Genomic DNA, 26,678 nt, shown 5'->3' with positions numbered 1-26,678 from the left:
CTCCTGGGCCACCACTTGAGGTCATGTGAGCCTTCTTCTTGTGATTTGTAAAATGCAGGGTGAAATGAATGATGGAATGCTTAATTTGTGAAATCCAAACATTTTGTGAAAATCAGATTGAATCTGATTCAGTCCACATTTATTAGTCTCTAGTTCTTGTGTTCTAGTCCACACACAACACAGTCCATAGACAGAAGTGATGCTGATTCTGGTTCACCATAGACCCGTAATGACCCGGAATCGGCGCAAATCGCAAGTGTGAATTCACACGCGATTTGCGCCGATCGCCGACATGGGGGGGTCTAATGACCCCCGTGGGCATTTGCACGGGATGCCTGCTGATAGATATCAGCAGTCACCCCGGCCCGGTCCCCGCCCGGCGCGCGGCGGGGACCGAAATTCCCACGGGCGTATGGATACGCCCTTCGTCCTTAAGTACCAGGACGCAAGGGCGTATGCATACGCCCTTCGTCCCCAACAGGTTAAAAACTGTGATCAAAGTTAATTGTGGCATCTAATAGCAGTTTATCCCATTCCCGGCTAGCTCAGTGGGTTGATCAGGACTCGATCAGCTGAGAGGACGGGGGAGGTGTCTTACCTTCCTCTCTGCCGTCCGATCGGTGCTCCAGACTTGCGTTCAGTTATGCTAAGCTGAAGCAATGGAGCACCGATAACACTGACCAATGCTCTGGAGAAGCATTGATCAGTGTATGCAATCTAAAGATTGTATTTTTAAGTCCCCTTTGGGACTTTGGGGACTAAAAAGTGTAAATAAATAAATAAAAAAGGTTAACAAATATGCATTAACCCCTTCCCTAATAAAAGTTTAAATCACCCCCCTTTTCCCATTTTTCCAAAAAAAAAAAAAAAAGTTAAAAATAAATAAAACCTAAACATGTGTGGTATTGCCATGTGCGTTAATGTCCAAACTACAAAATATAACATTAATTAAACAGCACGGTCAAAGACGCAAGCATAAAAAATCCCAGAAATGTGTGTTTTTGGACACTTCGTATACTAGAAAAAAACAAATAAAATACAATCAAAAGTGCCATTAAAATAAAAATGTTCCCGATAAAAACTTCAGATCATGGCACAAAAAATGAGCTTTCAAACATCCCTATATAAGGAAAAATAAAAAAGTTATAGGGATCAAAATTGGACAATTTTAAACATACAAATTTTGTTGCATGTAGTTATAATTTATTTTTGTACAATAAAATAAAACCTATATAAATTAGGTATCAATGTAACTGTATGGACCTACAGAATAAAGATAAGGTGTCGTTTTTATGAAAAGTGCACTGCCTAGAATCAAAAGCCCTAAAATTTACAAAATGGCAGGTTTTTTTTTTCAATTTTGCCCCACAAATATTTTTTTTTCTGCTTTCGCTTTAGACTTTGTGGTGAAATGATTGATGTCATTCCCAAAAAAATTGGTGGCACAAAAAAAAGCCCTCATATGGGTCTATAGGTGGAAAATTTAAAGTGTTATGATTTTGGAAGGTGAGGAGGAAAACACAAAAGTTGCAAATATTTTAAATGGCCCGAGAGGGAAGGGGTTAATCCAACTTCAACGCACACTAAACATAACAGAGGACAGTGGTGCAGTGGTGGCTATCATGTCTGAATTTCTTGTGGTATTCCCATGTCATTTTATATGCTGCTACCTACTTTTTCTAATGCAGAAAAAGGCAATACAAAAGTTTGTTCTTTATTATACAATTAAATCATTATATTAATTTTTTCATGTCATAGCAACCAATTAAATACATGTTTTATTGATCTTTAGGGTCTGGCTTCAAGCACTCGGTCTTGTAAATCAGTCATGCAGGGCAACTACAACTCTTTAGGACAGAAGTATAACATGAATTTATAATATTGCAACACCCATCAGAAAAAAGAAAGAATTTTTTTGTTTAGACCAAATTTTTCAGCTTACTTTACGCAAAAAAGTGTGCCAAATTGTTGACACCTTTGTGGAACAAGTTATTGCAATTTGGACCACAAACCCTTTCCTCCTATGTCACATCCTGAGTATTTGGGTGAGAGAAAATTTCTGTTCTTACTGGTACACTTTACTTAAAGGGGTTATCTACCATAAGGTGATTGTAGTACGTACCTGTCAGACAGTAATATACATGTTTTGGAAGGATATGTGCTTGTCTTGGGGCTAAATGGCTATGTTGTGAGATTACCATAATGCTGTGGTTAGCTTTTGGTGAACTGATATTTTCTGTTCGCGTTTTCTTCTTTGCCTATAATGGCTGGTCTCATATTCTTATTTGATCTTTGTTCTGGATGTTAATTTTTAACAGCATACAAAATTACTCCTGTCTCAGGTATTTCCCAGGATGCAATGCGGCCAAGACCTGACATCACTAGTCAGGTGATGACAGGGAGCCCGTCTGCTTTAATGGGTGGAACAGCTGGAGGCACACTGATTAGAAAGCACTGACCTTTTTCACTGAATCTAGCTTGTTTGTTGTTCAATGGGGGGGGGGGTGGCTGATGTGTGGGAGGTAGGAAAGTGGAATTCTGGGATTTGTAGTAAAAAATAAAACTTCAACAGGAAATACTGAGGTTCACAAAAAGAAAGCCACAGCTTTATGGTAATCTCACAACATAGCCATTTAACCCAAAAAACAAATGCAGATCCTTCCTATGCATGTCCATTACTGTCTGGCAGGTAGGTGTTAAAATCACCTTATGGTGGATAACCCCTTTAATGTTTAATCTACACTATTAACCAGCTCTACTACATTTTCATACCAAAATTTCTTCATAATGCAAAATTTTCCGTTAATTATATCTTACAGTAATTATCTATCCGTCCAGTCTGTAACCTTTCCAACGATTCTAAAAAATTAGATTTCTACAGATTATAACTATTGTCTCTACAAACCAATTTTATCTTAAAGGGGTACTCCGCCCGTAGACATCTTATCCCGCTGCTGGGGACCGCCGGGATCGCCGCTGTGGCACCGCGCTATCATTACTGCACAGGGCGAGTTCGCTCTGCGTGCAATGACGGGCAATACAGTGGGCAGAGCATCGTTACATCACGGCCCCATCCCTCGTGATGTCATGGCCCGCCCCCCTCAATACAAGTCTATGGGAGGGGGCGTGTCGGTCATCATTAAGGGGGTAGGCTATGATGTCACAAGGGGCCGGGGCAATGACGTCACGGTGCTCCGTCCCCTGTATCGCCGTCATTACGCACAGACCGAACTCACTCTGTGCAGTAATGATAGCGCAGTGCCGCAGCGGCGATCCCAGAGGTCCCCAGCAGCGGGACCGCGGCGATCTGACATCTTATCTCCTATCCTTTGGATAAGGGATAAGATGTCTAGGGAAGGAGTACCCCTTTAATGCCAACATATTTTTTTTTCCTTGGCAATCTATCTGACAATTTCTGTAAACAATATCATATTATCCTTGTAAATGACTGTGGGAAGACACAGATAGTGCAGATTACAAATTGATGCATCACAGCTACATGTTAGATTGTGCAGGTGTTGTACATGGGAATGGGTGGTGTTGTATTCTTACATATTTAAATCATTTGGTATGATTTAAATTTCACTATGACTGTACCGCTCTAGCCTCTTGCACCCCTGCATTATTTTCCAGGCATCACTGAATTTAAATCACTGCCTCAAATAGATTCTTGTGTTAGGAATTTTAATTCTACTACAACAGGGGAATAACTCATGAGAGGACCAGAGAAAAGTCGTCTTTGGTTGCTCAGCTAGAAAGCCAAACAGAAAATGAGATAAAATAGTACACAATTAATTAGTCATTTATATTCAAGCAATCCACTCATAATCATATACAATGCTGAAGTGAAGCAGCCACTACAAATAGCTTTGGCTTATTGGGTCAATAACTGCAAAATTGATCATTATTACATTTATATTTGCTTCTGAAATATTAAAATCTCCTTTTGCTTTCTTAAATCAACAACAAGATGCTTTTTTACTTTTCAGAAAGGGTCTACTATAGACACCCACGATCTAAGACACCCACGATCCCCCTAAAGCGATAGGAGTGAGGTGGCACGGGTGCCACCCCTCCTATCCCTGCTATTGGTGGTCTAGACACGACCACCAATAGCAGATCTGGGGCGGGGGGAGTTCACTTTCGTTTTCCCCGTCCTGCCCACCCACAATAGGCGGGGCAGAAAGGGGAAAACGAAGAGGAGCGGCGCCGGAGTCCACATACCCGTCCGGAGGCAGCGGAGCGACGGCGATCGGTGGGCGGCGACGGAGATCTGCTGCGGCGTGCGGCAGAAAGGACGGCTCCCTGGATGCGACGGAAGTCGGTGAGTTGCCTAGCAACATCTAGAGGGCTGCAGTCTGAGACCACTAGAGGGCTGCAGTCTGAGACCACTATAGTGGTCTCTAGACTGTAGCTCTCCAGATGTTGCAAAACTACAACTACCAGCATGCCCAGACAGCTGTTTGCTGTGTGGGCATGCTGGAATTTGTAGTTTTGCAACAGCTGGAGGTCCACAGTTTGGAGATCACTGTTCAGTGGTCTCTAAATTGTAGCACTCCAGATGTTGCAAAACTACAAATTCCAGCATGCCCACACAGAAAACAGCTGTCTCGGCATGCTGGGAGTTGTAGTTGCGTACCTCCAGCTGTTGCATAACTACATCTCCCAGCATGCCCTTCTGTGATCAGTACATGCTGGGAATTGTAGTTTTGCAACAGCTGGAGGCACACTGGTTGGAAAATACTGAGTTAGGGAACAGAACCTAACTGAAGGTTTTCCAACCAGTGTGCCTCCAGCAGTTGCAAAACTACAACTCCCAGCATGTACTGACAGACCGTGCATGCTGGGAATTGTAGTTTTGCAACAGCTGGAGGCACACTGGTTGGAAAATACTTTGTTAGGTAACAGAACCTAACTGAAGGTTTTCCAACCAGTGTGCCTCCAGCTGTTGCAAAACTACAACTCCCAGCATGCACGGTCTGTCAGTACATGCTGCTGGGAGTTGTAACTTTGAAACAGCTGGAGGTTTGCCCCCCCCATGTGAACGTACAGGGTACATTCACACGGGCGGGTTTACAGCAAGTTTCCTGCTTCGAGTATGAGCTGCAGCAAATTTTTCGCCGCAGCGCAAATTCCTAGCGGGAAACTCACCGTAACCTGACAGTGTGAATGTACCCTAAAAACACTACACTAACACCTAATAAAGAGTAAAACACTACATATACACCCCCTTACACTGTCCCCCCCCCAATAAAAATGAAAAACGTATTGTACAGCAGTGTTTCCAAAACGAAGCCTCCAGCTGTTGCAAAACAACAACTCCCATTATTTCCGGACAGCCACTGACTGTCCAGGCATGCTGGGAGTTTAGCAACAGCTGGAGGCACCCTGTTTGGGAATCATTGGCATAGAATACCCCTATGTCCACCCCTATGCAATCCCTAATTTAGTCCTCAAATACGCATGGTGCTCTCTCACTTCGGAGCCCTGTCGTATTTCAAGGAAACAGTTTAGGGCCACATATGGAGTATCTCCGTACTCGGGAGAAATTGCACTACAAATTTTGGGGGGCTTGTTCTCCTTTTACCCCTTATGAAAAGGAAAAGTTGGGGTCTACACCAGCCTGTTAGTGTAAAAAAAATATTTTTTGCACTAACATGCTGGTGTTGCCCTTTACTTTTTATTTTCACAAGAGGTAAAAGGAAAAAAAAGACCCCCAAAATTTGTAACGCAATTTCTCCTGTGTACGGAGATACCCCATATGTGGGCATAAAATACTCTGTGGGCACAACAAGGCTCAGGAGTGAGAGCGCACTATGTACATTTGAGGCCTAAATTGGTGATTTGCACAGGGGTGGCTGATTTTACAGCGGTTCTGACATAATCCCCAAAAAATAAATACCCACATGTGATCCCATTTTGGAAACTAGACCCCTCACGGAATGTAATAAGGGGTACAGTGAGAATTTACGCCCCACAAGTGTCTGACAGATTTTTGGAACAGTGGTCCGTGAAAATGAAAAATTAAATTTTTTTGTTTGCACAGCCCACTGTTCCAAAGATCTGTCAAACGCCAGAAGGGTGTAAAAGCTCACTCACTGCACCCCTTATTACATTCCGTGAGGGGTGTAGTTTCCAAAATGGGGTCACATGTGGGGGGTCCACTGTTCTGGCACCACGGGGGGCTTTGTAAATGCACATGGCCCCCGACTTCCATTCCAAACAAATTATCTCTCGAAAAGCTCAGTGGTGCTCCTTCTCTTCTGAGCATTGTAGTACGCTCGCAGTGCACTTGACGTCCAAACATGGGGTATTTCCATAATAAGAAGAAATGGTGTTACAAATTTTGGGGGGCATTTTCTCCTATTACCCTTTGTAAAAAAGTAAAATTTGAGGAAAAACCAGCATTTTAGTGGAAAATTTTATTTTTTTCATTTACACATCCGACTTTAACAAAAAGTTGTCAAACACCTGTGAGGTGTTAAGGCTCACTGTACCCCTTGTTACGATCCTTGAGGGGTGTCGTTTCCATAATAGTGTGCGATGTGGGGGTTTGCTGTCCTGGCACCATAGGGGCTTCCTAAATGGGACATGCCCCCCAAAAACCATTTCAGAAAAACTCACTCTCCTAAATCCCATTGTTGCTCCTTCGCTTCTGAGCCCTCTAGAGCACCCGCCGAACACTTGACATACACATATGAGGTATTTTCTTACTCGAGAGAAATTGGGTTACAAATTTTGAGAGAATTTTTTTTCCTTTTACCCCTTGTAAAAATTCAAAAACTGGGTCTACAAGAACATGCCAGTGTAAAAAATGAAGATTTTGAATTTTCTCCTTCACTTTGCTGCTATTCCTGTGAAACACCTAAAGGGTTAACACACTTACTGAATGTCATTTTGAATACTTTGAGGGGTGCAGTTTTTATAATGGGGTCATTTATCGGGTATTTCTAACCAGAAGACCCTTCAAATCCACTTCAAACCTGAACTGGTCCCTGAAAAATTCCGATTTTGAAAATTTTGCGAAAAATTGGAAAATTGCTGCTGAACTTTGAAGCCCTCTGGTGTCTTCCAAAAGAAAAAACTCATCAATTTTATGATGCAAGCATAAAGTAGACATATTGTATATGTGAATCAATATATAATTTATTTGGAATATCCATATTCCTTATAAGCAGAGAGCTTCAAAGTTAGAAAAATGCTAAATTTTCAAATTTTTCATGAAATTTTTTAATTTTTCCCCAAGAAAGGATGCAAGTATCGACAAAAATTTACCACTAACATAAAGTAGAATATGTCATGAAAAACAATCTCGGAATCAAAGTTATAAGTAAAAGCATCCCAGAGTCTACTATTGGGTAGTGTATCTCTTAGTGAGAGATAGTGACTGCTAGACATGCCTCTTCACACACTTAAAGACATTTTGCCCACTTTACAGGTTTTGAGAGGGGGCACATCACTGGACTGAGATAAACAGGATGATCATTTTGACACCATGGCCACCATGTAGGCCCTTCTGACCAAGCTATTAGGGGGTGTTGGGATGTGGATGGTCCAAATAGACTACTAATAGAATGGATTAGTTGATCCCGTACAAACAAAAAGCAGCTCCCACAAATTTATTGTCCACCATCGAGACACAGGTGGCACCTTAACTACAAACCCCTAAAAGGGTGCCCAGACCATTTCCAGACAATTAGCAAAAGGAAATCTAGTGTTATGGCAACCATTATGTGTCCTACAATTGACAGCCACCATTGCCTTTGCTTGCAGTGGTGTTGTGAATGAGAAACCTGGACTGCCATGGATTGGAACTGTATCATGTTTAGCGCTGAGTTGGGCTTAATTTCAATCCTAATCTTGCTGTGGAGTGACACACTGCTCCACCTGCTGTTGTAATAATCTGGGAAGCCAACACATATGACAGTCACCCCTAATAGTGATATAAGGGACATTAACAGCTCAGTGTTATGTACAGGACACCCTATGGCCTCTAATGGAAGGCCTTTCAACTGGCATTTTTCAGCAGGATAGTGCTCATCCACACACAGCAAGGGTTTCACAGAAACATCTTCACCAGATTGGAACACTTTCTTGGTCAGCTCAGTTGTCAGATATATCACCAGTCAAGCATTTTGGGAGCCAGTTAAGTTGAGATCTCCAGCAACCTACATGTGTGGAGCATCTGCAGGCCCAGCTGCAACATTTGTTGGCAACTGAACCCCGGGATACCATAAGGAATATGCACAGCCATATCTCATTTTGTATCCAAGCTAGAGATAGCCCTAATAGAGCCTACTTTTACTTTTACTGTTTCCACTTGTAAACCTATCCTTATGCTCTAATTTTGTGATTGCTTACATATATTATCATTATATTCATACACGTTTCATGAACTGTTTCTTGATGTACCAAAGTCCGAAAGAGATGAAAGTAGAAACGGATCACTCACCGATCTAAATGCTGTGAACTTTATTGAAGGCTTGATACAGCGACTACATACGGGTCAATGTCAATGGCAGGGCAGGAGGTGTAGCAGAGCCCCGTCCGAAGTGATGGTGCTGTTTCACGCCCACAGGGCGTTTCTTCAGGCCCGGAATTGACATCATGTTTGCAGGTAATACCTCTTTATATAGACCAAATGCATATTAGTGTTTAAAGTAATAACATATAAAAATCATGTGTAAAACATAAAAACAATAAAGGGCCAAACCTTGAACATTAAAGAAAGGCTGAAAACTCGTTTCTCTCGTTCAGGCCTAATGCACCTATTGCATCGAGCTCTGCTATCCAGCGAGCTTCCCATTGGAGCCTGTCTCCTCCCTTCTCATTTGTTTCAGTTCTTTCTAATCCGGCAAATTTGATACATTTAAATTCTCCTGCATGGACCTCTTATTCTTTCAAAGAACCTCCTCTTTGTTTTGCCAATATAAAAATGTCCGCAAGGACAAATCAGGCAGTATACAACAAATGTGGTTTTACATATGATCAATTGTCTAACTTGTACTGTTTTGGGGCCCAGTCTAAACGTACACTTGCAAAGAGAATATGTTCACACATCGAACAATGCCCACATTTGAAATTACCCTGTGGTCTCCTGTCTGTTAGCCAATCAGTCTGTTGTTTCTTTGTTTTCCTGGCTATATTTTTTATGTAGTCGCCCAGACTTATTTTTTTTTTATAAGTGATGATCGGACGATTGATAGCTATCTCATTGATGTCCTGGTCCTGTTCTAAAATATACCAGTTGCGATGTATGATATTGGATAGAGTGCTATTCATGGGTGAATTACAGAAGGAAAAAACAAATTTTTCACCTTTACTCTCTTTATTCCTATTGTTAGACATTAGCTCCCTCCTTGGTTTTTGTTCAGCTCTAGTAAATGTTACTAAGATCTTCAGACTGCTGTAAAAATGTATCCTGTCTGGAATTGACGCGTTTCAGTCTGATGAACTGACTGTCCGGGATACTGTCCTTCATCTTCTTGGGATGGGAACTTAGATAATGTAGCAAGGCATTTTTTGCTATACCTTTCCTGAAGCCTTTGGTAACAATTTTGTTATCTTCGATGGATATCTCAATATCCAAAAATTCTAAAGGGAGATTACTGTATTGGTATGTTAAAGTCATATTTACCTGATTGGTATCATTGAGATATCCAACGTCCAAGTCCCAAAATGTTTCTTCTGTGCCCTCCCAGACCACCAGGATATCATCCACAAAGCGCTTGAATAATTAGATTTTATGTATGCATGGATTTAGTGTGGTTAAGATGACCTCTTTTTCTAGTACAGACAGAAACAGACATTGTCACTGACATTGTTAAAAAAGCATTTACTAGAGCTGAACAAAAACCAAGGAGGGAGCTAATGTCTAACAATAGGAATAAAGAGAGTAAAGGTGAAAAATTTGTTTTCTCCTTCTGTAATTCACCCATGAATAGCACTCTATCCACTATCATACATCGCAACTGGTATATTTTAGAACAGGACTAGGACATCAATAAGATAGCTATCAATCTTCCGATCGTCACTTATAAAAAAAATAAAACTCTGGGTGACTACATAAAAAATATAGCCAGGAAAACAAAGAAACAACAGACTGATTGGCTAACAGACAGGAGACCACAGGGTAATTTCAAATGTGGGCATTGTTCGATGTGCGAACATAATTTCAGCAAGTGTACGTTTAGACTGGGCCCCAAAACAGTACAAGTTAGACAATTGATAACATGTAAAACCACATTTGTTGTATACTGCCTGATTTGTCCTTGCGGACATTTTTATATTGGCAAAACAAAGAGGAGGTTCTTTGAAAGAATAAGAGAACATGCAAGGTCAATTGTAACTGGGAAAGGGGTGCCCAGACTTATAACACATATAAAAGAGGTCCACGGAGGAGAATTTAAATGTATCGAATTTGCCGGATTAGAAAGAATTGAAACAAATGAGAAGGGAGGAGACAGGCACAGGACATTGCTCCAAAGGGAAGCTCACTGGATAGCAGAGCTCGATTCAATAGGTGCATTAGGCTTGAATGAGAGAAACGAGTTTTTAGCCTTTCTTTAATGTTCAAGGATCGGCCCTTTATTGTTTTTTATGTATTACACATGGTTTTTATATGTTATTACTTTAAACACTAATATGCATTTGGTCTATATAAAGAGGCATTACCTGCAAACATGATGTCAATACCGGGCCTGATGAAACGCCCTGTGGGCGTGAAACGGCACCGTCGCTTCAGACAGGGCTCTGCTACACCTCCTGCCCTGCCATTGACATCGACCCGTATGTAGCCGCTGTATCAAACCTTCAATAAAGTTCACAGCATTTAGATCGGTGAGTAATCCGTTTCTTCTTTCATCTCTTTCGGACTTTGGTTTTCACTTCATCTGTATCAGTGTGAGCACCGTCGACATATAGCTGTTGACTACTAGCGCGCAGCCCTCTGACAGCATTATTCAGTTATGCTCCTTACCCCGAGGCAGTGCCAGGTGTTCTGCTTGATTTCTGTTTCTTGATGTAGTTTTCTTTGTCAATCAATGTACTAATGAAAGCATCAACTGACGGCATAACGTGGTAGCCGTCTCTCCGTCTTCCTCCTCCCTTCTCCTCCCAGCGTCTGGGGCCCTGGCCGAAGTTCTGTCTGTGATCGCTTACATATATTATCATTATATTATCATTATATTCATACACATTTCATGAACTGCTTGTTGATGTAGTTTTCTTTGTCAATCACTGTACTAATGAAAGCATCACCCAATGGCATGACATGGTAGCCATCACTCCGTCTTCCTCCTCCTCCTCCTCCCAGCGTCTGGGGCCCTGGCCGTAGCTCTGGCTGCCTGCCAGCTGGATTTGGGCCTTTGATGTATAGGACCAGGTCTCTGCATTTAGACAAATGACTGAGGATGCTTAATTCACCTGTATTTAAAGGTATACTCTCCCCTAGGTGCGATGTAGCGGAGGGCTGGCTCAGGGATTAGTGCGGTGGTGACTGGTTATTCTGTTGTAACCCTCGATTTGATGCATAGACTGTTCCTCCTAGAAAAGTATTCGATCCCACTCACAAAGGCTGTGGATATTCTACAAATTTCTATAAGAGGCATTGCTGATATTCACAAGTTATGTCCTGGGTAAAACAGTAAGGGGACAGATGGAATAGCGCATTAAGTTGGTCCTATTATCCATAGATGAACAGATAACACTTAAAATAGAATACATTAGATCTGGGTCAAGGTCCCACCTTCTGCAGTCATGGGTAATAAACAATCACCATTTTCCCTAACCCTCTGAACACTCCCACTTTTAACTGTTAATATCAGAGGCAAAATGTCTGCAAAATGACAACAGAGGAGATCAGGGGTTGGTTACCCCAAGGACAAACCTAACTCCAGAAAAATAGATAAATTCATGGAATTTCCTAATTTGACCACAAAGAGTAAAGTTACTAAAAATGCTTGCCGTCACTACTTTAAAAAATTGGATCAAGACATGACATACTCCAGCAGGAGAAGGGTTTGAATGGAAGAGAGACAGATCCATGCTCACAAATTTGGACTACTATAGTAGCAGAAACCCAACTATGTAACCAGGGACTTAGAGACCCTACAGAACAAATCAGGGGCCTGTAACAAGACATTGCACTAATTAAAGTGGACACTAATAAGATCAGGGAAAGAGTGTCTGATATAGAAAAAAAAATTCCCTGCTATTATAAATGATCTGGGCTCCTCTAGACAGGATATAGCCCTTATTCAAAAGGAAAATGCACATCTGAAACGAAGATTAACAGATCAATCAATCACATCGCTCAAACATCAGAATCCTTGGTATTCCAGAAGGTTTAGAGGGGAAATATGGGATCCTGTTCTGTGAACAATGGTAAAAGGACATTTTTAAGCAGCACACTTTACCCCCCTGTTTGCTGTTGAATTGGCTCAAAGAGTCCCAGGGAAATCACAACCTCCAGGTTCTTCATTCCAGACAATGCTGATTAAGATTCTATTATTGGCAGATAGCGACTTAATCTTAAGGCGTGCCAGAGATATTCAGGATTTACAATATACCAGAGCTAGGATGACTCTATACCCAGACTTCTCAAAGGAGACTCAACTTAAGTGGGTCTCCTTCAGGGAAGCCAAAAAAAGGCCAAGTGAATATTAAATTTTCCTTATTATTCCCAGTGAAGCTGTGGTTCGTGTTAAAGGACAAGATCTCCTTTTTTCAAGATCCAAGGGAGATGGTGGAGTGGCTGGACTTGCAGGGCCTGTAATAACATTTCGGTCATTGCTATTTCTCTGGAGGAAGGAGGGAAAGTAATTGGTGAGAATGATAGAAACCTTGATGGGAATCCCCATGCTGGACCATGTGGAAGGGGGAGGGAGAGAGGGAGGGAGGCGTGGGAGGTTTGGTGGGGGATTTGGAGAGGGGTCTTTTGTTTTTCTTTATGTTTTTTTTTTGTCTATTCTTTTTAGAATATGATTAATATTCTTACTTGAAATATCAATGAGAGTGGAAATCTTTGATCAAATAAATAGACATCTCCCTGCCATTGTAACACTAGTTGAAACACACTGAAATGCCGATACACTATATAGGATAACAAAAAAAAAATGGGCAACTCAATCCTTACACTCCACATTTTCATCTTACTCTGAGAGTATATCAGTTTTTACACATAGAAATATTTCTTTTGAACTTAAACAGATATTAATAAACAGCAGAGGTTGTTATGTAATATTACATGGCTTTTTGGAAAGGTACATTTCTGTACATTCCACCCCATCCTTTAATCTTGTAATTTTGTTAAAAACAAGGATGATATTTCTGTTATTATTAAAGGGGACTTTAACACGGTGATAGAGCCGTGTTTAGACATATTATATGCCTCTTCTCAAATGAATAGAAATTTAGTGTTTTTCAAATTTATTAAAGAGGTAGAATGGGTAAACATTTGGGGCTATCTTTATGGTCAAAAAATCTCCTTTTCTTGCTATGGTACTTCTTACAGAATGGCATCTCGTATTGACTTGTGCCTCAGTAATGCCCATGCTCTTCCATTTGTGAAGCATATGACTTATGAAGCCAAGTATAAATCAGACCATACCCTGGTAATGCTAAGGATAAACATTAATGATATGAGTAAAGGTAATCTAAATAGAAATGGAATAAATAGAAGTGCATTCTTAAAATTAGAGATATCTTCCTTTTGGAACAATAATAAAGGGTCAAATAAAATACATATGATTTGAGACACATTGAAGGCCTTTATGAGAAATAGTTAATAAAAAAAAAGGCCCTTTAGAGAGGTAGAGATTAATTTAAATTTTGAAGGAGAATAAATAAAGACAGAATATATTGGGGATTAAAACAGTATGGCAGATACATTGCTGATTCTAGGGAGATTGAAACCAAACTTGTCCATTTTTTTTTTTTTTGTTACAGTGGGGCAGAAAAGTAGTCAGCCACCAACTGTGCAAGTTCTTCCACTTAAAAAGACGAGAGAGGCTGTAATTTCCATCATAGGTATACCTCAACTATGAGCGTCATAATAAGAAAAAAAAATCCATAAAATCACATTGTTTGATTTTTAAAGAATTTATTTGACAATTATGGTAGAAAATAAGTATTTGGTCACCTACAAAGAAGCATGATTCCTGGCTCTCACAGACCTATAACTTCTTCTTTAAGAATCTCCTCTGTCCTCCACTCGTTAACTATATTATTTGCACCTGTTTGACAAACTTAAACAGTCACACTCCAAACTCCACTATGGCAAAGACCAAAGAGCTGTCAAAGGACACCAGAAACAAAACTGAAGACCTGCACCAGGCTGAGAAGACTGAATCTGCAATAGGCAAGCAGCTTGGTGTGAAGAAATCAACTGTGGGAGCAATTATTAGAAAATGGAAGACATACAAGACCACTGATAATCTCCCTAGCCATGCAAGATCTCCCCCTGTACTGTCAAAATGATCACAAGAACAGTGAGCAAAAATCCCAGAACCACACGGGCGGGGGACCTAGTGAAAGATCTGCCGAGAGCTGGGACCAAAGTAAGAAAGGCTACCATCAGTAACACACTTTTTTTTTTTTTACAATTTATGGGTGACAATAAGTATTTGGTCAATAACAAAAGTTGATCTCAATACTTTGTTATATGCAGTGATGTTTTGGGGCTGTTCCTGTGGGCAACACAAACATTCAACTCCCTTTAAAGGTTTTCTATGGGGTTGAGATCTGGAGACTGGCTAGGCCACTGCAGGAAGAATGTTTCTTACAAAGCCACTCCTTGGTTGCCCAGGTGGTGTGTTTGGGATCATTGTCATGCTGAAAGACCCAACCACGTTTCATGTTCAATGCCCTTGCTGATGGAAGTAGGTTTTCACTCGAAATCTCATGATACATGACCCCATTCATTCTTTCCTTTACATGGATCAGTTGTCCTGGTCCCTTGGCAGAAAAACAGCCCCAACGCATGATGTTTCCAGCCTATGTTTCATGGTATGTATGGTGTTTATTGGATGCAACTCAGCATTCTTTCTTCTCCAAACATAATGAGTTGAGTTTTTACCAAAAAGTTTTACTTTGGTTTCATATGACTATATCACATTCTTCCAATCCTCTTCTGGATCATCCAAATGCTCTCTAGCAAACTTCAGATGGGCCAGGACATGTACTGGCTTAAGCAGGGGGACATGTCTGTCACTGCATGATTTAAGTCCCTGGTGGCGTAGTGTGTTACTGATGATAGCCTTTGTTACTTTGGTCCCAGCTCTCTGCAGGTCATTCACTAGGTCCCCCGTGTGGTTCTGGGATTTTTGCTCACCGTTCTTGTCATCATTTTGACACCAAGGAGTGAGATCTTACGAGGGAGATTATCAGTGGTCTGGCATGTCTTCCATTTTCTAATAATCACTCCCACAGTTGATTTACTCACACCAAGCTGCTTGCCTATTGCAGAGTCAGTCTTCCCAGCCTGATGCAGGTCTCCAATTTTGTTTCTGGTGTCCTTCGACAGCTCTTTGGTCTTGGCCATAGTGGAGTTTGGAGTGGGACCGTTTGAGGTTGTGGACAGGTTTCTTTTATACTGATAACAAGTTCAAACAGGTGCCATTAATACAGGTAACAAGTGAAGGACATGAGACTCTTAAAGAAGAAGTTATAGGTCTGTGAGAGACAGAAATGTTGCTTGTTTGTAGGTGACCAAATACTTATTTTCCACCATAACTTGCAAATAAATTCTTTAAAAATCAGACAATGTGATTTTATTGATTTTTTCCCTTATTGTGTCTTTCATAGTTGAGGTACCTATGATGAAAATTACAGGCCTTTCTACTATTTTTAAGTGGGAGAACATGCCCAATTTGTGGCTGACAAAATACTTTTTTGCCCAACCGTATATAAATTAGAAGGGAATATAAATTCAGAGGAGGTGGGAAAATATTAACATACTCTAAAACTTCCTAAATTAACTTCGGCACAAACCCAGGAGTTAGACAGTCCTATATGTATTGAAGAATTTAAAGCAATAATACCGTATAAACTCGAGTATAAGCCGACCCAATTATAAGCCGAGGCCCCTAATTTCACCCCCAAAACCCAGGAAAAGCTATTGACTCGACTATAAGCCTAGGGTGGGAAAAACATCATCCCCCATCATTCAGACCCCCATCATTAACACCCCTATCATCATCACCCTGTCATCATCACCCAGTCATCATCCCCCTCATCATCATCCCGCCTTCATCATCACCGCCTGTCAATCCCTTCATCAGTGGTCTTCAACCTGCGGACCTCCAGATGTTGCAAAACTACAACTCCCAGAATACCCAGACAGCCATCGGCTTCGTCATCGTCTAGACCCCCCTTTAGTTTTCTACTCACCTCCCCTTGGTGGGAAGGAAGGGTGAGCTGGTCTGGGCCACCTATGCTGCAGGGAATGTCCGGTGGTGAGGGTTAGTCGTTCCGGGCTGTCCATCTTCACCGGGAGGCCCTCTTCTCCGTTTCGGGCCGGCCCTGGACTAGTGACGTTGCCTTGACGACGATGCACAGGGACGTTCATGCGCAGGGACATGATGGACGTCTGCTGCGCACGGACGTCCCTGTGCGTCGTCATCAAGGCAACGTCACTAGTACGGGGCCCGGAGCTGAGAAGAGGGCCTCCCAGTGAAGATGGACAGCTCAGAACCACTAACCCTCCCACCGGACGGTCCCTGCAGCATAGGTGGCCCAGACCAGCTCACCCTTCCTTCCCACCGAGGGGAGGTGAGTAGAAAACTAAAGGGCGGTCTGAATGATGACGAAGGCCGCAGTGGTCTTCAACCTGCGGACCTCCTGATGTTTCAAAACTACAACTCTCAGCATGCCCGGACAGCCGATGGAGGTCCGCAGGTTGAAGACCACTGAGAAGGAATTGACAGGCGGAGAGTTCACTTGAGTATAAGCCGAGGGGGCGTTTCGTGCTGGAAAACTCGGCTTATACTGGAGTATATACGGTATATAGTACAACTACAAACTCCACTCCTGGGCCGGATGGTCTACCTTTTGACTTTTATAGAAGATTTGGGGATGTCATGACAGCATTGATGTGGGAAGCATTCAATGAATCCTGTTTGGAGGGGGTTCTTCCCCCTCTATGTTGGAGTCAAATATTGCCTGGATAAAAAAGAAAGTTAAAGATTCAAGTTTTGTTGAATCATTCTGTCCTATGTCTCTCATGAACAATGACGTTAAGACTAAATAGAGTCATTTGTTTCTTGGTACAAGATGGCTAGACGGGATTTATCCCAGGTAGATCTCTCTTAGATAACATTACTCACACAGATATTTAGATCAGGGCGGGGGGGTTCCCACTCCATCCTGTCCATTGATGCCATTAAGGCATTTGACAGGGTGGAGTGGGACTTCCCTTGGGCTTCCTTAGAGCCTTATTTTCTAAAACAGATTAAACTTTTACACAGTGGCGTCAAGGGTGCGCCCTTTCCCCTCTTGTTTTTGCCCTATATATTGAGACCCTGGCAGCTGCTATTAGAACTTTCCAACAATTTGAAGTATTTTGGTTAGGCAGTGGGGCAGATCAGATTGCAATGTACGCCAATGACATGCCCCTGTTCTTAAAAGAACCTGAGGTAGGACTTAAGTTAATGGTGATAAGAAATCAGTTTGGGAGACTGTCCGGCTTTGAAGTAAATTGGAATAAGTAATTTCTTATGCCTCTTGGTTCTAATAACATACAGGTTGAAACTTCTCTACAAATAATAAAAGAAAGTGAACCCTTATCATACTTGGTATTAGCATTTCTAAGAACCGAAGGGAGTTTATGAAATTTAACTTGGCTCTGTTGGTAAACAAAAAGTAAAAAAGAAGATTGAGATCTGGGAGAAGATCCCTCTTACTAAAATGGATAGAATATGAATTATTTAAATTTTAATAATACGAGTTTTGTTTATAATTAACAAATCACCAATATGGATTACACTTGAGTGGTTTTGAAAATTTGAAAGGTTACTGAATACATTTATTTGGGGACATAAACTTGCAAGACTAAAGTATGCATATCTTTCACAGGTCTGCAAGACTAAAGTATGCATATCTTTCACAGGTCGATAAAGATGGGGGTATGGCCCTCCCCAATTTTAGTATATATTTTTTGTCTAGACAACTAGACATGTTTAAGCAAGAGAAGAAATCATGTATTATTGTGCACTGTATTCGAAATACGTAAAATTAAATCACTAAATATTTTTAAAGTTTTGGAATCTAAAAGGTTTTGCAATTCCTTTACGTATGGTGAATTGATAAATAAGAGATGCCTGAAAATAAAGTCTACCATTTTCACCAATTTGGCACAATTCAAATTTAAAACAATTTTATACTGGACAAGAAGGATTTTGGATAGCATGTAACAGTAAAACTATTCAACAATTATATTGGGAGGGGAAATGTATTAGCTTTACTGAACTTAAGAGGATATATGGGTTATCTGAATTTCATATGTTTTGGTTTCCACAATTAAAATGGGCTGATCTACACACTCAAAATCGGTCATTACTTGAGGTAGTACCTAATAGGGCATTTGAACAAATTATTAACTGGCAAAGAGATAAAAAGGCCATGGTACATATATATGATATTCTGAGTGAGGAAACCGGTAAAGGCAGGAAGGTCAGTTGCAGAAAGAAGTGGGAGAAAGAAATTGGTCAGATAGATGAACCAGAATGGAATTACATAATAAAAAACGTAAAATCCTTCTCAGTAAAATTTTAACTTTAGGAAGATGCAATTCAATTTTATTTATAAACTATATTACTCCCAAATGGATCTTAAAAATTGCATACAAAGATCATGCTTACAGCCCAAAATGCCCAGGTGAAGATGCAGATTTAAAACATTTAATACAGAAGTTTGGGGTAATTGAGAAATTTTGGAGAGAAATTTTCTTATATCTACATGAAATTGGTTTTCTTCCTAGAGACATTGAGCTTTAATTTGTTCAAACTATCCTTGGAGGGAAAATAGATAAGGGGCATGATAGTGTTTTGCCTAAAGTGTTTACTTGTGCTAAAATTATCATTCTTAGAATCTGGTTGTCAGATAAAACTCTGAATTTGTGTCTTGGTATAAATTAACTGATAAGATTTAAAAAAACTATGAGCACCTGATAGCCCTGAGGGCACTGAATAGCAGGAAATCACTACTCAAACACAACAAGGTTTGGAAAGGTTGGGAATGACCTAAGAGATTATCTCTAAGCCTCTTTTTATTTTATTTATTTATTTTTTTATTTCCTCTGGATTGGTGGGCTTTATTATTTGTCATTGATTTCATATTTTTCTTTTTCTTTTTAAGTATGGAAAATAAAACTAATAAATAATTATTTAAACATTTTTTTAAAAACATTTTTACTGTGCATTAGTATTAGAGATTGTCCCTTGGCTAGAGTCATGATTGTTCTCATGCATAAGAAATTCATAAACTAATAAAACAATAGAGCTAATAAATATTTTTAGTACATTCCACTTGACAATTTGCCTAAACATAGATCAATTCATGAACAATGCTTTTCTCGCCTTATCCATCTTTAGGCATCTGTACTACACATGTTTTGAGACCTTGTGAAAGCTGCAATAAAAAAATGGTCCACACTAACCAATATTACTTATGAAGTACGGACTTGGGGGGAATCTATCATTTGATAAATGACTAAAAGTTGCATTTTTTTTGTGCAGAGACTTGATTTACTCAATAAAAATACCACTCTACCTCCCCCCTTGTATGTGTTTGTGGCTGAACTGACAGGATCCCAATGGTTCTGTCTGTTCAGCTAATTAAAAGCAGTGAGCTAGGACATTTGGAAATACTATGGGTGCAAAATTGCACCTGTTACACACTCACATGAAATTGTCCAAGACTGAATGGGGGGGATTTATTAATGTCTAAAAATACCCCTAACAATTATAGTAAATCCCATGTGCGGGGGAGGCCATGCAGTCTTTGCAAGCCCTGCCCATTTGGCGAGTGCAGTGCAAGCTGGCAAAAAGTCACAGATTTTTTGCACACAGCTGGAGCTTGTGCAAAAAAAATATGTGACTCTTGCAATTTTTCAGCATTTTGGGGTTGATAAATCCCCCCTTAATCTACAAGAAAACAAGCAAAAAAAGTATTAAATTAAAACACCATTTGGACAGGCATTTTTTCAAAGCAGGCGAATCACAATGAATAATCAAAACTAGGGAAAGCAATTATGAAAGACAAGTCAAATAGTATACTAAGTGACTTGTCTAGATGCAAACTGGTTGAAATGTCCTCATTCATACATTGTCAATGTGACTTAACACACTTCAGACAGCAGGTTTGACTGTTAAACTTTTTGAATGTTATTTGAAGGACAATGCTTCCTCTGCTCATCTTTAGAACAATAAATGTGTGTTCAGCCCCTTAAGGACACAGGGTGTACAGGTACGCCTTGACATCCTTGGACTTAAGGACCCAGGGCATACCTCTAGGTAATTCTGGTCTTTACCAGGATGCCTGTTGAAATCATTCAGCAGGCACCCCGTGCAAACCCCGGGGGGAAGGGGGTCCTGAGATGAATTCAGATCGGAGATTTGCGGTGATTCCGGGTCAATCGGGTCCCCAGTGACCCAGAAAAAAGGGTGATAGGTGCCATCCAACACAGCAACTATCACCCTTTAGCAGCAGGAGGGAAGTGGCACTGGTGGCCGCTTACGATCATCCTGATTTGTCGGCCAGAATCAGGATGCCTGCTGTGGTGGTGTCCCTAACAGCACCCGCTCGGCCCCTACTCCGGAGGGCGAGAGCGGGTGCCGGGAGTGTGTACCTGTAGTGGGGGCCCCTGATCCCTGGCATCGGTGGTGGGATCGGGGCTCCCAGAGCGGAGACAGCGGCGGCAGGATGACAGGCAGGATGTGCGCAGGAGCAGGAGGTAAGGCCGTGCACCTGCTGTTGCCTAGAAACAACTCCCAGCATGCACAAAGGGGCATGCTGGGAGTTGTTGTTATGCAACAGCAGAAGGCACATTTTTTTTGTATGAAAAAGTGTGCCTCTAGCAACTGCATAACTACAACCCCCACATGAACAATCTACCAAAGGGCATGCTGGGAATTGCAGTAGTGTGCCTCCAGCTGTTGCATAACTACAAGTCCCAGCATGCCCTTGGGCTGTAAGTGCATGCAAAGAGTTGTAGTCTTGCAACAGATGAAGGCACACTGGTTGCTAAACACAGTTTGTTACCTAACTCAATGTTTCGCAACCGTTGTGCCTCCAGCTGTTGCAGATTACAACTCCCAGCATGCACTGATATACCGTACATGCTGGGAGTTCTAGTTTTACCACAGCTTGAGGAACACTGGTTGTGAAACACTGAGTTAAGTAACAAACTGTCAGTGTTTTGCAACCAGTGTGCCTCTAGCTGTTGCATGACTACAAGTCCCAGCATGCTCTTCAGCTGTCCGTGCATGCTGGGGGTTGTAGCTTTTGCAACAGCTGAAGGCACACTCATTGCAGAACACTGAGTTTGTTACCTAACTCAGTGTTTCCTAGTTACATAGTTAGGCTGGGTTCACATCACGTTTTCTCCCATATGGGAGCGCATACGGCAGGGGGGAGCTGAAACCTCGTGTTCCCGTATGCCTTTGTATGCGCTCCCGTATGTCATTCTTTTCAATGAGCCAACCGGAGTGAAACGTTCGGTCTAGTCGGCTCATTTTTGCGCCGTATGCACTTTTACAACCGGACCTAAAACCGTGGTTGAGCAAAGTTTTAGGTCCGGGGGAAAAGCGCAGACAGTGCAAAAATGAGCCGGCCGGACCGAACGTTTCACTCCGGCCGGCTCATTGAAATGAATTACATATGGGAGCGCATAGAAAGGCATACGGGAGCATGAGGTTTCAGTTCCCCGCTGCAGATGTGAACCCAGCCTTACATAGTTCATAAGGTTGAAAAAAGACCAGAATCCATCAAGTTCAACCCATAACCCCAATGAGTCCCTACTGAGTTGATACAGAGGAAGATGAAAAACCCTCATACTTGAGGTAAAAATTCCTTCCTGACTCCAAATTTGGCAGTCAGAATAAATATTTCAAGGCAACAGTTGAGGACCACATATGGGGTATTTCCATACTCAGGAGAAATTACCTAACAATTTTTTTTCTCTTTTCCCCCCTTATGAAAAGGTAAAGTTGGGGTCTTCTCCAGCATGTTATTGTAAAAAAATGTAATTTTTTACACTAACATGCTGGTGCTGTCCCATACTTTTCATTGTTACAAGAGGTAAAAAGAAAAAAAGACCCCCAAAATTTGTAATACAATTTCTCCTGAATGCCGAAATGTCCCGTATGTGGACGTAAAATGCTGTGCGGGCGCACAACAAGGCCCAGGAATGGGAGCACTATGTACGTTTGAGGTGATTTGCCCAGGAGTGGCTGATCGTTAGAGCGGTTGGGACATAAAGGCAAAAAAAAAAAAAACACCCACATGTGACCCCCCATTTTGGAAACTACACCTCTCACAGAATGTAACAAGGAGTACAGTGAGCCTTTACACCCCACAGGTGTTTGACAAATACTCCATACTTCCATACTCAGAAGCGATGGGGTTACAAATTTTTATTTTTTTTTGGGGGGGGGGGGCATTTTCTCCTGTTACCTCTTGTAAAAATGGTAAATTTGGGGGAAAAAAAACTGTATTTTAGTGAAAAAAAAAATTCATTTACACATCCGATTTTACAGAAAAGTTGTCAAACACCTGTGGGGTGTTATGGCTCACCGTACCCCTTGTTATGTGCCATGAGGGTGTCATTTCCAAAATAGTATGCCATGTGTTTTTTTTTTTTTCGTTTTTTTTTTGCTGTTATGGCACCATAAGGGATACCTAAATACAACATGCCCCCCAAAAACCATTTCAGCAAAATTCTTTCTTCAAAATCCCATTGAGCCCTCTAGTGCACCCACAGAGCACTTTACGTTCACATATGAGGTATTTCCTTACTCAAGAGAAATTGAGTTACACATTTTGGGGGGATTTTTCTCCTTTTACCCCTTGTAAAAATAAAAATAAAACTGGGTCTACAAGAACATGTTAGTGTAAAAAATTTTGATTTTGAATTTTCTCCTTCACTTTGCTGCTATTCCTGTGAAACATCTAAAGGGTTAACACACTTTCTAAATGCCATTTTGAATACTTTGAGGGTGTCATTTTTTATAATGGGGTCATTTATGGGGTATTGCTAATATAAAGGCCCCTCAAAATCCATTTCAAAACTGAACTGGTCCCTGAAAAATTCCAATTTTGAAAATGTTGTAAAAAATTTGAAAATTGCTGCTGAACTTTGAAGCCCTCTGATGTCTTCCAAAAGTAAAAACATGTCAACGTCATGATGCAAACATAAAGTAGACATATTGTATATGTGAATCAATGTATTATTTATTTGGAATGTCTATTTCCCTTACAAGCAGAGAGCTTCAAAAATAGAACAATGTTAAATTTTCAAATTTTTCATGAAATTTTTGAAATTTTCACCAAGAAATGATGCAAATATCAAGGAAAATTTACCCCTATGTTAAAGTAGAATACGTCACAAAAAAACTTTCTCAGAATCAAATTCTTAAGTAAAAGCATCCCAGAGTTATTAATGCTTAAAGTCACAGTGGTCAAATGTGCAAAATATGCTCAGGTCCTTAAGGTGAAAATAGGCTGGGTCGATAAAAGGGAAACCCAGGAATGTTTTATTTTTTTTTTTATTTAACTATGCTACAGGGGCTGTAAAGTTAGTGTAGTTCATAATATAGTGTCTGTACCTTTGTGTGACCGTGGTCTTGTAATTCTTCTGTGATTTTCGCCCCAATATTTATTTTTAACAGCATACAAAATTACTCAGGTCTCATGTTTTCTCGGCTTGCAGTGCAGGCAAGACATAACATCACTAGTCAGGTGTGCAAAGGGAACCTGTCCTGCTTCAATGGTAGGAGCGACCGCTGGGTGGGAGAGAGATCATTTTGCAACAGCTGTACGCACCCTGGTTAAAAAACACTGGTATTTTGAATGGAAAGCTGCTCATTTGTGTTTCAATGGATGGGATGGCTGATGTGTGGGAGAGAGGAAAGGGACATTACACTTACAAAGGAACTATGGGATTTGTAGTTTGCGAGAAGGAACTCCAACAGGAAATACCCAGTTAACAAGAAGATAGCCACAACGTTATGGTAATCTGACAACACAGACATTTAGCCCCAAGACAAGCACAGATTCTTCCTAAGCATGTCCATTACTGTTTGGCAGGTATATTCTAAAATCACCTTATGGTGGATAATCCCTTTTTAATATAAACATGAAGGATGAAGAATACAGAAAAGACAAGGTATTCGTGTGACATACAAAAAATAATATATAATACTACTTAGTGAAATAAACAAGGAAACTATCTTTCTGCTTGTGCTCTCTAGGGATACATTCTCTCTATACTGAACAGATTAGAAAATAAAGCCTTACAGGTTAGTCTAAGGAGATTTCATCCCTGTAGAGCTGCATTCAAATGTGGCACATTTTTGTAAAGTAAATGCAATTAGCAACAGTATCAAGAATCAATTAACAATTATCTCAAAAACGAATACAATAGAGAAAATGGTGAGGGTAAAAAGCAAGGTCATATCTGCAGTGAAGAAAAAAAATATTTGATCCCCTGCTGATTTCGAACATTTTCTCACCAACAAAGAAATTACCAGTCTATCATTTTAATGGTAGGTTAATTTGAACAGTGAGAGACAGAATAATAACAAAAAAAATAAAAATAAAAAAAAGGAATGTCAAATAAGTTATTAACCCCTTAAGGACCGGAGGTTTTTCCGTTTTTGCATTTTCGTTTTTTGCTCCTTGCCTTTAAAAAATCATAACTCTTTCAAATTTACACCTAAAAATCCATATGATGGCTTATTTTTTGCGCCACCAATTCTACTTTGTAATGACGTCAGTCATTTTGCCCAAAAATCTATGGTGAAGCGGGAAAAAAAATCATTGTGCGACAAAATTTAAAAAAAAACGCTGTTTTGTAACTTTTGGGGGCTTCCGTTTCTACGTAGTACATTTTTCGGTAAAAATGACACCTGATATGTATTCTGTAGGTCCATACGATTAAAATGATACCCTACTTATATAGGTTTCATTTTGTCGGACTTCTGGAAAAAATCATAACTACATGCAGGAAAATTAATACGTTTAAAATTGTCATCTTCTGACCCCTATAACTTTTTTATTTTTCCGTGTATGGGGCGGTATGAGGGCTCATTTTTTGCGCCGTGATCTGAAGTTTTTAACGGTACCATTTTTGCATTGATAGGACTTATTGATCGCTTTTTATTCATTTTTTCATGATATAAAAAGTGACCAAAAATGCACTATTTTGGACTTTGGAATTTTTTTGCGCGCACGCCATTGACCGTGCGGTTTAATTAACGATATATTTTTATAATTCGGACATTTCCGCACGCGGCGATACCATTTATGTTTATTTTTATTTTTATTTACACTGTGTTTTTTCTTTTATGGGAAAAGGGGGGTGATTCAAACTTTTAATAGGGAAGGGGTTAAATGATGTTTATTCACTTTTTTTTGCACTTTTTTTTTGCAGTGTTATAGCTCCCATAGGGACCTATAACACTGCACACACTGATCTTTTACATTGATCACTGGTTTCTCATAAGAAACCAGTGATCGATGATTCTGCCGCATGACTGCTCAGGCCTGGATCTCAGGCACTGAGCAGTCATTCGGCGATCGGACAGCGAGGAGGCAGGTAGGGGCCCTCCCGCTGTCCTGTCAGCTGTTCGGGATGCCGCGATTTCACCGCGGCTATCCCGAACAGCCCACTGAGCTAGCCGGCATGCTTTCGGTTTCACTTTAGACGCGGCGTTCAACTTTGAACGCCGCGTCTAAAGGGTTAATAGCGCGCGGCACAGCGATCAATGCCGCGCGCTATTAGCCACGGGTCCCGGCCGTTGTTAGAGGCCGGGCCCGACCCGCTATGACGCGGGGCCACGCCGTGGCCCCGCGTTATAGATCGGGAGTGGACACATGACGTTCCAGTACGTCATGTGTCCTTAAGGGGTTAATTGGCATTTTTATATTATCCAGTCAATCATCAATATTTCTGGCTCCCAGGTGTCTTTTATACTCTCTTAAAGGGAGTGCTCCTAATCTCAGCTCTGACCAGCCTCTACAGCCTACATCACCATCATCCTGTCATATACACTTATATACATATCTAGCTGTTTGTTTGGACATGGGGGGAAAGAATGAAGATTGTTTTTACCATGTTGCATTGTGCTGACAATGCCACAGGCCGCAGAGCATACAGGGAATGAATACAGCAGCAGCTAGCTGACTGACTGTGCAAGAGTGTTCACATGAAGCAGATTTGTTGCAGAAATTTCTGAAAATCAAAAACAATTTCATTTATTTGAATTTATTTCTGATGAATAGGACAGTTGCAAAAGTGTCTACAACTAATCCACCATATGTTAGACTATTTTTACAAATACTGTTTATGATGCAGATTTTATGCGTGTTTATGCTGGTTATGCTGTTTGACTTACACAACCTAAAATCTGCAGCAAATACAGTAGGGTATGTTCACACTGTATACCTGCTGCACATCAGTT

General features: G+C 40.8%; 1 protein-coding gene across 1 annotated transcript in view; it reads left to right on the top strand.

Moving 5' to 3' along the window:
* Positions 1-26,678, top strand: part of NPY5R (neuropeptide Y receptor Y5) — a 95,532-nt gene that overhangs the window by 12,108 nt on the left and 56,746 nt on the right. The gene's annotated exons all lie outside the window — the stretch shown is intronic.

The sequence above is a fragment of the Hyla sarda genome, chromosome 1 (genome assembly GCF_029499605.1).
Source record: "Hyla sarda isolate aHylSar1 chromosome 1, aHylSar1.hap1, whole genome shotgun sequence".
NCBI classification, from domain to species: Eukaryota; Metazoa; Chordata; class Amphibia; order Anura; family Hylidae; genus Hyla; species Hyla sarda.
The sequence above is the reverse complement of the archived record's forward strand: the minus strand, read 5'-3'. Positions and strand labels throughout refer to the sequence as shown.